Source organism: Sus scrofa, chromosome 5 (genome assembly GCF_000003025.6).
Source record: "Sus scrofa isolate TJ Tabasco breed Duroc chromosome 5, Sscrofa11.1, whole genome shotgun sequence".
NCBI lineage: Eukaryota > Metazoa > Chordata > Mammalia > Artiodactyla > Suidae > Sus > Sus scrofa.
The window spans coordinates 12983880-12997924 of record NC_010447.5 but is presented as its reverse complement, the minus strand read 5'-3'; the positions used below and the strand labels follow the sequence as shown (position 1 = coordinate 12997924).

Here is a 14045-nt window from a genome sequence, read left to right as displayed (position 1 = left end):
TCTGAGCATTTCCCTAATTGCAGCCCCCTACCCCCATCTGGTGGGTGTTGCCACCTTCCCATCAGAGGATCTTGCCGTATATGTCTATGGCCTCCCAAGTTGGCCACACTCCCAGGTCCTGTTGGACAGCCGCCCACCCCAGCAGTGGCCAGCCCTGGTCACTTCCCTCACTCCAGATCTGTCCGTTCCCAGCTACCTGCCCTCTTGTACCTGTTGTCCTTCCAGTTCCCATTTTTTTTCCCCGAGAAGGAGCCAAGACACAGAGAGCATAAGTAATTCACAGAAGGCAGCATGGAAACCATATGTGGGGCAGTGGATTGTGACCAGAGACACTCAGAGCATGGTAGGATGTGCCCCAGAAGGCTGGCCCTGGATGGATACTGGGAGAGAAAGGACAGGACCTGGGTGTGTCCCACAGTGGACCATTTGCCGTGAAGGTGCAGGCGTGGCTAGGGCAAGCACGTGCTTCCTGTTAGCTCCCAAGTCCAGCAGGACCTCCTCCTGACACCGCCCCTTCAATTCCCGGAGGTCCTGGATCAAATGTGCCCAGCCTTTGCATTTCAGACCATTTACAACCCAGCCCACCCCCTGCCTCTCCTCGGTGTCCTCTGCATGTTTCCTCATAGGGCTCTGGTCTTGTTTTAATAAGTTACTGCATAGGAAGAATTTGGAACAATGCCTGCAGCTCATGTGCTCTGCGCCACCTTCTCCCCAACCTCCTGCTTCTCATGCAACATGTATCCTCTGAACTTTGCCTGCTCATGCGGAGTTAGACTCCAGTTCAAAATCTGCTAGCCTTGTGAGCTTAGTTACCTTCCTAAACTACAGCTTTCTCCTCCGTACAGTTGAAGGAATTCTAAGACTCTTGCGAGGACTGAATGAAGGAATGCCGTAAAAAGTTCCATTCATTGAGCTTTACACCCTGCTCAGCTCTGCATTTGTAGCAAAATACAAGGTCCCAAGCTCCGCCCTCCTGGGAGGTGGACCTGAAATAAATAGTGACATGGGTGATATTTTTTTCACATAATGAATTTTAATTTCCTTTGGAATTAATGTTCCTTTCAATAATTAGAAATGGGGAGTAGTGTGTATAGATGTAAGACTGGGTCACTTTGCTGTACAGCAGAAATTGCCAGAACATTGTAAATCAACTATAATAGAAAAAACAAAATCTTAAAAAAAAAAACCACACAGAAAAACGGGGAGTATATAAAACACTCAGTAGAATTAACGATGGTGAGTAATTTCTCATATCTGCATGATTTTCTCAGATAAAAGAAGAAACAGACTTTCGTCAAGCCACAGTCCATCTTGTTAGCCACACTCCTGGTCCTTTCCCCCCTTGCCAAGAGGCAACTATGATCGTGAATTTGGAGCAAGTCTTCCAATCTCTCTTTATATTTTTCTCTCTCTGTTCATAAATCATGGATGGTCCGTTCCATTTACATATGTAACATCAAACTGGAGGTGATGTGCAGTGCAACTCAATGTTTTCACCCAGTCTTGTTTTTCAGATACATTTGTGTTGAAACATTGAGTTCACGCACTCATTCGGTTGCTGCAAGCTATTCAGTCAGTTTCCCCCCTTTGCTCTCTCTCAGGGCTTCAGTGATCAGCATGGTGTGCCTGCCTTCCCGCTCCTGTGGGAGTTTTTCCTAGAGGTAGAATTGCTGAATCAGAGGGCGTGTGCATGTGCAGCTTGGCTGACCAGTGACAACTTGTTTTCCCGAGTGTTTGTATCAGTTTACTGTAGCAACCTCTGAGAGTCCTTGTTTCTCTGCATTCTCACCAATGCTTGGTATTATTAGACTTTTTAATTTGTACCAATCTGATTGGATGTGGAATGGCATCTCAGCCTTGTTCTCATCTGCATATCTCTGATCACTAGTGAGTGGAACATGATTTCAAGCTTTCTGAACATTCAGGTCTCCTAATTAACAAAATACCTGTTCCTATTCTTTACCTGCGTGTTTTCTGTGGGATTCTCAATACACCTTGGGAATTAATTCTTCATCCTGTCCTGTTTGTGGCAAGTGCCTTTTTCCAGAGTAGTGCTTATCACTGAGACTTGTCCTTTAGGCTTTTTGTCATGCAGAAGGTTTTAATTTTATTACAGTCAAATTGATCAAGCTTCTTTCCTTCCTTTCTTTTTTGTCTTTTTAGGGCTACTTGTTAGGCATATGGAAGTTCCCAGGCTAGAGGTAGAATCGGAGCCACCTCTGTGACCCACACCACAGCTCATGGCAATGCTTGGTACTTAACCCACTGAGTGGGGCCAGGGATCAAACCCACATCCTCATGGATACTAGTCAGGTTCGTTACCACTGAGCCATGACGGCAACTCCTCATTATAACTTTCTTGTTTAAGACCTATGATTGGAAAGTTACTCTCCTATGTTTCCTTCTCATAATTTTGAAGTTTGTTGTTCTAGTTTCACTTGTGAGTGTTTAAGCCGTTTGTGACTTATTTTTGTATGTGGTGTGAGGTAGGGATCTAATTTCATTTTTCGCCCCTGAGGAGAGCCATTTGTCCCAATGCCATGGCATGACCAGTCCCTCTTTTCCACACTGTTCTGTAATGCTACCTCTGTTCTAGACTCAGTTGACATGTTTATGTGATCCTTCCCTAGGCTCACTATTTAATTCCGTATATCTAGATATAAAGTATTGCTTAATCATAATTGCAACAAATGCCGTCAGAGAAAATCTCAGGATGCTGAGAACATACTGCAGGGGGATGGGCGGGCCCTTCATTCCTTTGCTCTTTCTGCTGCTTTCTTAGCTTTTATATGAGTTACAGACCTTTTCATTACACAGCCTAGCCATCTTATGTAAACCATCTGCCCTGGCATTGGGGTGGGGCTGGGGTGGGCGCCCACTAGGAGAAGAAAGCCTGACCCATCGGGCAGTGACAGATGCCATGGCATCCTGGGTGGCCATGTGCAGGCAAGACCCAGATTTGTTTGCAGAAGCTAGTGTTTATGCATGCCTGTCCTCACTGGGAAAGAATCATTTTTCAGAGCAATTTAACCATGGCCATGGGCTTGTCCCCGCAGAGGTTAGGTAACGCAGTTGCACGACAGCACAAGTTGGATCCCAGAGGAAAATTTAAAGACTCTGAGCTCATTGGCAGGACAAGTGGGCATCTTTCAACTGACAGAGAAGGCCAGAGGTGAATTCCTAGGTAAATTCTCCCATCGGTTCCCAGAAGCAAAGCACAATGAAAAAGCAAGCACGCTAGCTTCTGGAGCCACTCAGAGGCTGCATTTCCTGTTGCCACATCCCTCCCTCTTCATTTCCCACTTCTGGTTCTTGCCTCCAGGGCGCTGCATGGGCACGGGTTCTCACGGTGCTCGGTCTCACTTTACCATCCAGGGCATGTAACTTAGGAGACCATTATCTTGGGGCTGAGGGGGACTTGGAGGGGGCAGGGCAAGGTGAGTGTGTCCCTTTTACACAGAGAGTATAAACTGACGCAGCACAGGACTTACTCAGCAGGGAGTTTCAGGGAGCTCTGTGCAATTCACAAGGCACCATCTGGCTTCCCAGTTCCTTCTAAGAATCGGTATGACCAGTAAAACATTAGGAGTCTGGACTTGAGCGCAGACTGGGGTTGTGTTCTGTATGACCCTAAATGAGCGGCAGTGCAATCCCATCTTTTGTGTGGCGGGGGCAGGGGGGTTAAGTCTAACTAACATCAGTGCATTCCGTGAGCATTTACATTGCACTGGAAAAATCCCTGACACTGTCCACAAAGTGTGATGTATCCGTTCTCAAAGCAGATCCACTGCAGCTAGGTTTTCTTCTGTTGTTGGTGCAGATGATGTGGTGGCTAGTGTGTTAGGAGATGCATTTAAAAACCAGTTATCTTTATTTAAAAAAAATTTTTATTAAAGTATAGTTGATTTACAACGTTACGTCAATTTCTGCTGTACAGCAAAGCGACCCAGTCATATATATATATACACACACATATACACGTATATATAGATGCACATTCTTGTATTATCTTCCATTATGTTCTATCACAAGGGATTGGATAGTGTTCCCTGTCCTGTACAGTAGGACCTCATTGCTTATCCATTCTAAATGGAATAGTTTGCATCTACTCACCCCAAATTCCCAGTCCATCCCACTGCCCCCACCCCGGCAACCACAAGTCTGTTTTCTATGTCTGAGTCTGTTTCTGTCCTATAATTTCATCTGTGCCACATTTTAGATTCCATGTAAAAGTGATATCATATCTTTAAACAGAAGCACAGCTGGCTGGGGAGGACGAGTGTATAGGGGCCGCCAAGCACATTTTCTGAGAGTGACTGCTTTCTGACAATATTTAAGTAACATGGTGACATGATGGTTAAGACCATGAAGAAGGGAGTCTTGTGGGACTTCCCTGGTGGCTCAGTGAGTTAAGGATCCAGAGTCGTCCCTGCTGTGGCATGGGTTTGATGCTTGGCCCCCTGGGAACTTCTGCATGCTTGTGGGTGTGGCCAGAAAAAAAAAAAAAGGAGCAACATGGAAACAAGCCCTCAAGAAGCTTCCCCATCAGGGGCACAGCTCCCCACCCTCAGCTCATTCCCTGTAGTGTTAAAGCCTGACCCCATCGCTGTCTTTGAACACTGGGCTCACGCTCGGGGCCGGGAGGGGAGCCCACTGAGGGGCCAGGAGCCCTGGAGGAAGCAGGAAGACTCAGGAGCCCCACCTCCTCTGCCTTTTGGCCCTGAGCTCATTTTTTGGAAGACTGAGTGGGATCACCTGCCCTCCAAATGGTAATAAAATCATACCACTAATATTACAGCAGCTAACGTTGTGTGTCCAGCAAGTTCTTAATGCTGTCTGTATTACTTGATTATACGTGTGTGATAAACACTGCTGTGTGCTCCGTGATGCAATCGCCTGGGGCGCTCATTAACCAGACCAGTGGCCAGGCCTCTCTGCCGGAATTTCTGATCGAAGAGATCTGGGTCAGGGCCCAGGCATCTGTTTTTAGGTGGTTTTTTGGGTTTTTTTTTTTTTCTTTTGTCTTTTGTCTTTTTAGGGCTGCACCGTGGCATATGGAGGTTCCCAGGCTAGGGGTCAAATCAGAGCTACAGCTGCCAGCCTACGCCACAGTCACAGCAACGCCAGATCTGAGCCGTGTCTGCGACCTACACCACAGCTTATGGCAACACTGGATCCTTAACCCACTGAGCCAGGCCAGGGATCGAACCTGCAACCTCATGGTTCCCAGTCGGATTCATTTCCGCTGTGCCATGACGGAAACTCTAGGAATCTGTGTTTTTAACAAATGCTCCAGGCCACGCTTATGCACGAGCTGGTTTCGGAAATGCAGAATCATTACCCTCTGCCCTTCTTTGTTGGCTAAGCTGGTGCGCTGAAGTTTGTATCTGATTCCACGCGTGTGGCTGTTCCCCTGAACCGAGCCTTTCTGAGCCTGAGGGTCCTCTTCTGCGATGTGGGAGTGGTAATAGGATCTACTGCCCAGGGTGCAGAAGGATTCCCTGAGATGAAGCATTCAAAGCGTGGTATCTACTACCTGGAAAGTGGCCAGCGCTACCCTCGTTTTTACTATTTAGAGACGCACAGAGCCCGCAAAGAGACTCACACCCCTGCACCAGAATTACTGGGGTAGAGTGACCTTTACCCAGTTTATTGCCAGGATAGGCCCAAACTAATCTCCTTTTGCCAGTTCTCACATGTAGATCCGGCGCCCGGAGGAAAATGGATTGGCAGGGAATAGATTACTTCCTGCCTCCGCAGCCCTGTTTCAAAAAGCCCTGGTCAAATTAAAATGCATTAACTGAGTTTGTCAAGGAGCCACCAGCCGTCGGGGAAGGCCCAGGCCCTGTGTCCTGCCCAGCCTGTGCCAGGCTGCCTACCCTCCACATTCACATGCAGGACCACGCAGCTCCAGGACTTTTCTTGTGGCTGCATCCCAGCTCCCATGGAAACCTGGGGTTTGGTTCTGAGCCTGGGAGGGAGACAAATGAGGTGGCTGTCTGTACCCTGCTCCCAAATGGGTTCTCTTTCATGTCCAATATTTTCCCTGCCTATTGTAGAGACTCAGCCTCAGAAAGCAGAAGCACAAAAAAGGCCAAACAGGGAAATAGACCAACGGAAAGGAAGCCAAGGGAGGTGATTACATAACCCGGCAGCCAGGCTGTCTGCAAGCCCTATGACTTATTTAGCTGTCTGTCTTTGTGGGATGTCAGATTCTATCCTTCCTAGCTGGCTCTCTGCATCGGTGATTACATTAACACCCAGCAAGGATGGGAAAGAGACCACCTCAGCAGTCACCGGTATTCCCATATGGTGGGATGGGGGAGATGCAATACCCGGAACGGCCGATCGCTGGTCTGCACACGGGTCCCTACCCAAGGTCTCCACTGTCTGTGGCAAAGTGAGACAGCGGTAGGAACAGAGCAGTGCGTTTCCCCCTGAGAACTGCAAAATATATACAGTTGAAAGACTGGAGCTTGATCTTGAGTTGATGTTCAAATGTCCTTTAAGAAATCCAAAATGAGGAGTTCTCTTGTGGCACAGTGGGTTAAGGATCCGTTGTGGTTGCTGCAGCGGCTTGGGTTGCCCCTGTGGCACAGGTTCTGTCCCTGACCTGGGAACGTCCACATGCTGTGGGCGTGGTCAGGGGAAAAAAAAAGAAAGGAATCCAAAATGTTAATGATCTAATTAGTGGTTGCCTCTGTCATTTTGATATGACACAAATTTGGTCCCTAATATCAGTTTCCACTTTGGGTAGAAATTCCTCATCTATGAAATCCTCTAGTTGAGAATCGCCAGCTTATATATAAAGGAAGAGCATAATGAACCAAATTAAATAATAAGGTCTAAAAGGAACCTCTCTCTTTTTTTAACCCCCATGCTGGCATTTTTAACCTTGACCTCTGCTTTTACACAGTAGGTAACAACCGCTTAGGGATGGATGCCTTGCTGGCTCCTCCTGCCTTGCCTTTACCCTACCTGAGGCCTTGGAGACAGAATTTCTTGCTAATGACATCCTTGCCCCTCTGCTAATCCCCGAGGTCCTCCTTTTCCTGGGTGTACGTCTCTGTGGCTGGCCCAGTGGATTGGAAAACCCATGGGGCCAACAATTTCCATGAGAGTAATAGCACTTGGGTTTGTCCCCTTCCCCAGCTATAATGTTGGGAGGTGGGGAGGGGTGGCCCCCAGCCTCAGCTGGCCTTAGGCACTGATCTGAGCTCCTTCTTCTCCCGTTCGCTCGTGTTGCCGAGAGGGCTCCCACAGGCCCTGGGTCCAAGTCAGGCATCTGTTGCATGGGTATCCTTTACCACGGCACCTGTGATGTCCCCGGCGTGGTCTGTAGATGACACATGTCATGACTCCTCCTCACTGCTTGTGATCCATTTTACAGATGAGCACACCGAGGCCTGACGAGGGCAGAGAGGTGTGCATATTGCCTATAGCCCGTTAGTGACTGATCTGCACTTGTACAGTCTTGATTCTGAACCTCCCTGTGCCTCATATGACACAGGCCAGACGTGCAGTGGGTGTTTAACCAGGCTCCCTCAATTTCTAGAATCCATAAGAAAGCTCGGGGGTGGGTGGTGCTAGCTCCCTACCAGCTCCATCTGCCCAGGGTGTGCCTTCACCCCTCCACCAAGCCTTGGTTTTCTCATCCCTTAAATGGGCCTATAGATGCCTAATAATACCTCCTGGGGCTACGGGAAAAATAAAATGAGATCATGTCTATCAAATGTTCACCAAGAGTACACACTTAATAAATGTTATTCTCCTTATTCTTTTTTTTTTTTTTTTTTTTTTGTCTTTTTTTAGGGCCGTACCTGCAGCATATGGAGGTTCCCAGGCCAGGGATCGAATTGGAGCTGTAGCGACTGGCCTATACCACAGTCATAGCAACGCAAGATCTGAGCCTCATCTTCGACCTACACCACGGATCATGGCAACGCTGGATCCTTAACCCTCTGAGCGAGGCCAGGGATCTAACCTGCATGCTCATGGATGCTAGTCAGATTCGTTTCCACTGCGCCACAATGATAAAATCCTCCACCCATTCAGCATACAATCCTCATTAAAAAAAAAAAAAATACAGGAGTTCCCATTGTGACTCACTAGGTTAAGAACCTTACATAGTGTCTGTGAGGATGCAGGTTCAAAATCTGGCCTCGCTCAGTAAGTTAAGGATCTGGCGTAGGTCACAGGTGAAGCTCGGATCTGGCATTGCTGTGGCTGTGGTGTAGGCCGGCAGCTGCAGCTCTGATTCAACCTCTAACCTGGGAACGTCCATATGCTACAGGTGCAGCCCTAAAAAGAAAAAAAAATAACACAGCTCTCTGAGGGCACGGGTGGAATGGTCAGGGGCCCTTTCTAATCACAGATCCCAGAGGGCAAAGGAAATGCCAGGCAAGGAATACATCTCTGCAAAGGGCTGCCGTTTACTCGGAACACTGAGGATGCCAGTGAGACCCTCCTTTCCCGGGCTCCTCCCCAGATCAGAAGAGCACAGACAGAGGGACCGCTGAAATGCCTGCAAGTCTTTGGAATTTATAGAGAAACCAAAATCAATGGCACCCGGATTTTATTCTAATGATCTGCGTCCCATTTGTTGGGAAGAACTTGTTTTCACAGCAAAATCTTTCTCTGTGCTCTTGAGCAGGATGAGAGGAGCCGGTGAAATCGCACGCTGGGAAATGGGTCTGTGAAGACGTGGTCTCTGCTCGGGACAGGCAGTGTGGCGGCCAGGCCGTCTCCCCATTGCCGCTGGTGAGCTTTTCCTCATCACGGCCTCCTGTCTCTTTAAAGAGCATTATAGAGGAGTCCCCGTTGTGGCTCAATGGGTTAAGAATCCAACTAGTAACCATGAGGATGCAGGTTCAGTCCTTGGCCCTGCTCAGTGGGTTAAGGATCAAGTGTTGCATAAGCTGTAGCATAGGTCACAGGTATGGCTTGGATCCGGCGTGGCTGTGGCTGGTGACTATGGCTCCAATTGGAGCCTGGGAACCCCTAAAAAGCACCCCCCCAAAAGCATAATAGAGACAGATCTGCTCTCAAGATTGCCTTTGAAAGTGGCTCCGGCATCTCACGTAGCACCCCGAAAGATAGAGTATTTTGTGAATGACCTGCTGGATTTGGCTCTCCTGGGACTTCTCTGGCTTCTAGGAATAATGCATACCCAGTTTTCTTACCAGCTTGGGGAGCGCTGATTAATGGTGCAGCGATGCTCATCGGAGGCAGGTGCTTTTTCACTGCCACGGAGGGCCCTGATGGATGGCACACCCTCTTCCCTGGCTGGGGCGGCCTCCACTGTGGCTCCCTCTCCCCACTCCAAGCCTATTCATCACAGTAGCTACTGTGTCCCAGATGCTGGCTGCATTTGAGGCACCACTCATGTGTCTGTACGCCTGTAAGTTTTGTAATCACCACAGGGAAAGCACTATTACTATTGTCTATTTTGTAGTTGAGGATAATAAGGTCTGGTGAGGTTCAGGAACTCCCCCAGGCCTTGCACCACCAGTATGAGGTGGCAAATTCAGGTTGGTACAGTCTCAGTACCATGCTATTTTGCTGCAGCAGTCTGCTTTGGTGAGCAGATCTTTGGAGTGATGTAGACAAAGTGCTGGTTTGATTGGCACCTTAGCAGGCACCTCTGTCTGGGCCATGGTGTACAGTTGGCTGGGTTGTGCACTGCACAACCCCAGAGGATACCAATCACAGTGTACTTCTGGGCGAATGACACGCTCTAGAATTGTGCGGTGCACAAGCTGAAAATCCAGAATGGCAGCCCTGGGATTCTAATTGTTTTCAGCTGTTTACTCATGGCTTGGGAGACCTTTGAAGCTGTGTTCATGACCATTGCCTGGCCATGGCTACCTCTGTGAAATGAGTGAATCCACTTAATGAAACATGCTGCTTTCTTCTTCCCAGAGAACTCATGCCTTACCAGCCTGGCCCCAGACAATCTCAGATGGGGCTGCTCCTCCACCCTGTTGGTCCTGGGCCACCCCAGCCAGCATCCTGGACCTCTCAGGCCACAGCCACCTAAAGCCCAACATTCAGACTTCAGTATCCTAAGGACTGCTGTGAGGTGGAAGAAACCAAGTGTCTGTCCCAGCCAGGAGCACCAGCATCTTCACTTTTAAATTAAAAAAAAAAAACAAAAAACTTTTTTTTTTTGTCTTTTTAGGGCTACACCCTTGGCATATGGAGGTTTCCAGGCCAGGGGTCGAATCAGAGCTCAGTTGCTGGCCTACACCACAGCCATAGCAACACAGGAACCAAGCTGTGTCTGCGACCTGCACCACAGCTCACAGCAATGCCAGATCCTTAACCCACTGAGCAAGGCCAGGGATCAAACTTTCATCTTCATGGATACTAGTTGGGTTCGTTACTGCTGAGCCGTGATGGGAACTCCTTGCTTATCAGGTTTCTGAGGGAGATTTTGATTAAAAGCTTCTGGGTTACAAATAAGTAAGTAGGAGTTCCCATTGTGGGGCAGTGGAAATGAGTATCCATGAGGATGTAGGTTCGATCCCTGGCCTTGCTCAGTGGCACTGCCTTGAGCTGTGGTGTAGGTCTCTTATGTGACTCGGATCCCGCATTGCTCTGGCTGTGGCATAGGCCAGCAGCTGCAGCTCCAATTAGACCCATAGCCTGGCAACTTCCATATGCCGCAAGGGTGGCCCTAAAAAGCAAAACGAACAAACAAACATTGAAAAACCTCCAAACTAGACACTAAGGAATCTCTCAGCTTTGACTACCTAAGATTCAGAGATGCAGCCCTGAACTCCCCACCTGCAGAGGAGACTGAACCTGTGTGCTGGGCTGTCCTGTTCTGAGGAGCTGCCTTGGTGTGGGGGTGGGGTGTCCCCCAAGAGGCCAGCCCTGAATGGGCTGGAACAGGACAGATGGTAGAATGCCCATGAGGCGTAGTATCACCTGAGCGGCCACAGTGAACCAGGGCAGTGCTTTCCAAACTCCAGTTATTTGCGTACCATGATTTTTGCTGCATTGGTGGTACGAGAGGCAGTATAGCCTGACAGTTAGGTATCAGGGTCTGGGGTGGTCAGTTTACGGTCTGCTGCTTTGGGCGAGGTGCTTAATCTCTCTGAGCCTCAGTTTCCTTCTCTGTACAATGCGGATGATGGTAGGGCCTGTCCATAGGGTTGTCATGATTCAGTACCTGCCAGGCGCGTACCCAGGCCACCGTAAGAGCTGAGGTTACCTAAGCGGTGTGACCTTCGCCCTTGACTTCAGTTTCCACATCTATTAAATGGGGATAATGAGGCAGGCAATCTCTCAGGTCATTGTCTGCATTGAATAGGATATAATCATTAAATAGTCAAATGGTCACTGTTTTTGTTTACTTGTATTTTTCTAGAAATTATGCACATCTGTTCCTTTGTTTAGCCTCATCTTTTTGTTTTCTGATCTTTTTTAAGAGCCACACCTGCAGCATATGGAGATTCCCAGGCTAGGGGTCGAATTGGAGCTGCAGCTGCTGGCCTATGCCACAGCCACAGCAATGCCGGATCCTTAACCCACTGAGGGAAGCTACGGATCAAACCTGCATCCTCATGGATACTAGTCAGGTTCTTAACCTGCTGAGCCACAACAGCGACTCCGAGCCTCATTCTTTCTTGAGGGCAGCCACCGTCTGAGCAGTGGGGGTGGGTGAATGGTCAGTGCTGACACGGCTGCCCAGGTTTGTCCTGCCCAGCATCCAAAGGAACAGCAGACTCAGAAATCCTTGAGGGAATTTGGGCTGCAGCCACAGCAGCCTTCTGATGACACACCAGCTCATGCTGGGAGGGGACGCCAGTCCCTGGGCTGGGGTGGGGAGGCTGCACTGTACAGACATAGGCCTGGCCTTGACCCCAGCCCAGGAGCCCCTCCCCACCTGGAGCTGGTGGCCTTCGCTTCCTCTGTTTCCCTGGCCTCCCAGAGCCCATCATCCATGTGTCCCATGACAAGGGGATTGAGCTGGGCTGTTGGAGAGCCAGGGCTGGTCCCTACTCTCTCCTGACCGGCCTCCTGACTTAGGCATGATGCTCCCACACCGTCCCCAGTTTCCCACCTGTGATCAGGGGCGTGGTCCAGTGGACCTTGAAAACTCTCTTCTTTGCCTGCTCCTTGTTGGAGGGGCAGCATAGGGTAGCAGTTAAGTGAAGTGCAGTCATATGGACTCCAGGGTTGTCATTCTGACCTTGCCACTTCTTAGTTGGGACACAGTGTCTCCATCACTCTGGGTATCTCTGTCCTCATCTGTAAAATAGGTTGCAATAGTGCCTGTCCCAGAGCATTGTGTATGATGGGTTCCCATACACAGGGTGCCCAGAATGATGCCTGTGCCTGAATGATGCCACAGATGAGCCAGTTACTTACCAGGCTGCTCCCAAAAGATGCCCTGGTTTCCCTACTTGAAGAATTAGTCCCACTGCCCCAGGCCTCAGAGTCTAGTTGCTGCTGTGACCAGGAGTCACCAGCCGTGAGCCAGATCAGCTTTACGGTCCCTGTCATCCATGGCCCCTGTTCACCAGGGCTTCCTTCAGTCACTCGTTCAGGGCTGCTTAGGAGTGTTTGGGATGTGCCAGGCCCTGTGCTAGGCACTGAAGATATGGGCAGAAAATGGGCAGAAATCCCTGTCTTCATGGAGCTTCCATTCTAATGGGGGACAGCAGACACCCAGCACATAAGCAGCGTGCTTGTTCCGATTCCCCCACCCCATCCCCGGTTGAGACTCAGTGATCTAGAAGACCCAGCTGTTTTCCTCTGGGAGCTCTGAGCCAGTCTCCTCCAAACTAGGCCCTCACTCCATGGTGGCCCCTGAGCTTGGGCCCTGGAGTCAGAGGGCCTGGCCTCCAAGTTCTGGTTCTGCTGCTCCATGGCTGCTTGACCTTGGGGAAGTGACTTGACCTTCCCATTCCTAGTTCCTTATCTTTAAAATAACCTTGCCCACATCCTAGGACGGTCAGGAGGATTCACGGAGTTAATACATGTAAAGCATTTAGAACAGAGCTTGCCCCTGCAGGATCTTGGTCAAGTAATTCTTTGAGCCTCTGTTTACTCATCTGTAAAATGGGTGTCTGATATTAAATACCTAAGCATGGAAGGCCTAGATGTGACAATGTGTATAAAACCCTTGGCTCAGCACAGAGTAGTTTGCTCCTTCTCCTCTCCTGCGTTGATTAATTATTGCTGCAGACCAGATCACTCTGAAACTGGGTGGCTTACAGTGACAGCTATGTAGCATCACTCCCATATCTCTGGGGGAGATAAGGCAGCTGAAATGTTCTAGGCTTGACTAGGCTGGGCTGCTGTGCTTGGGGCACAGATCCATTGGGACATGCTGAGGTTTGGGCTCAGATCTCCTCCACCTGCGGTCCATCTTGGGGCTTGTCTCGGGGAACAGTACAACCTCGCTTCTCATGGCGATGTGGAAGTGCAAGAGGTAAGGCCTCTGAAGGCTCAGGCTGGGACAGGAATGTCCCTTCCACCGCCTTCTGTTGGTAAAAGCAATCACATGGTCAAACCCAGGGTCAAGGGGGAGAGAAAGCATGTCCTGTGCTTCAGTGAAAGGCACTGCCATCACGTGGCGGGGGCGTGAGTTAAGGCAGGAGTGAAGACTCTCGGGGACATTTATGAGATCTGCTGGGCCTTGCTAGTACCCCCCAGGCAAGAACCAGTGTAAGAAGTGCCGGTGAGGGGCCATGATTGGAAGTCCTCTATATGTCCAGCTGGACCATGGGGACACAAGCCCTGAAACACTCACTGGATCGCTGACTCCAGAGGATTTATGCCCAGATCGCCTGGGGTTGTGGCCTGGGATTTTTTCCCGGGGATGTTGTGCCGAGGTGGAGGATGGGTGCAGGGAGGCTGGACTGCAAAGCCCTGGAGTGCCTTCCCCCACCCCGACCTCCCTCCCCATCAAACCTGTCTTTGCCATGAAATAAATAAAACTGTCAGCTGGAACAATGAGGGGCCAGCCAACCAAATATGATAAACTGTCTCTTGCTGTGTATTGTCCTCTCCACAATAAAACCCCAAGCGGA

The 14045-nt window shown here is 49.5% G+C and overlaps 1 protein-coding gene across 4 annotated transcripts in view; it reads left to right on the top strand.

The window, feature by feature from the left end:
- Positions 1–14045, top strand: part of BTBD11 (BTB domain containing 11) — a 316516-nt gene that overhangs the window by 73126 nt on the left and 229345 nt on the right. The gene's annotated exons all lie outside the window — the stretch shown is intronic.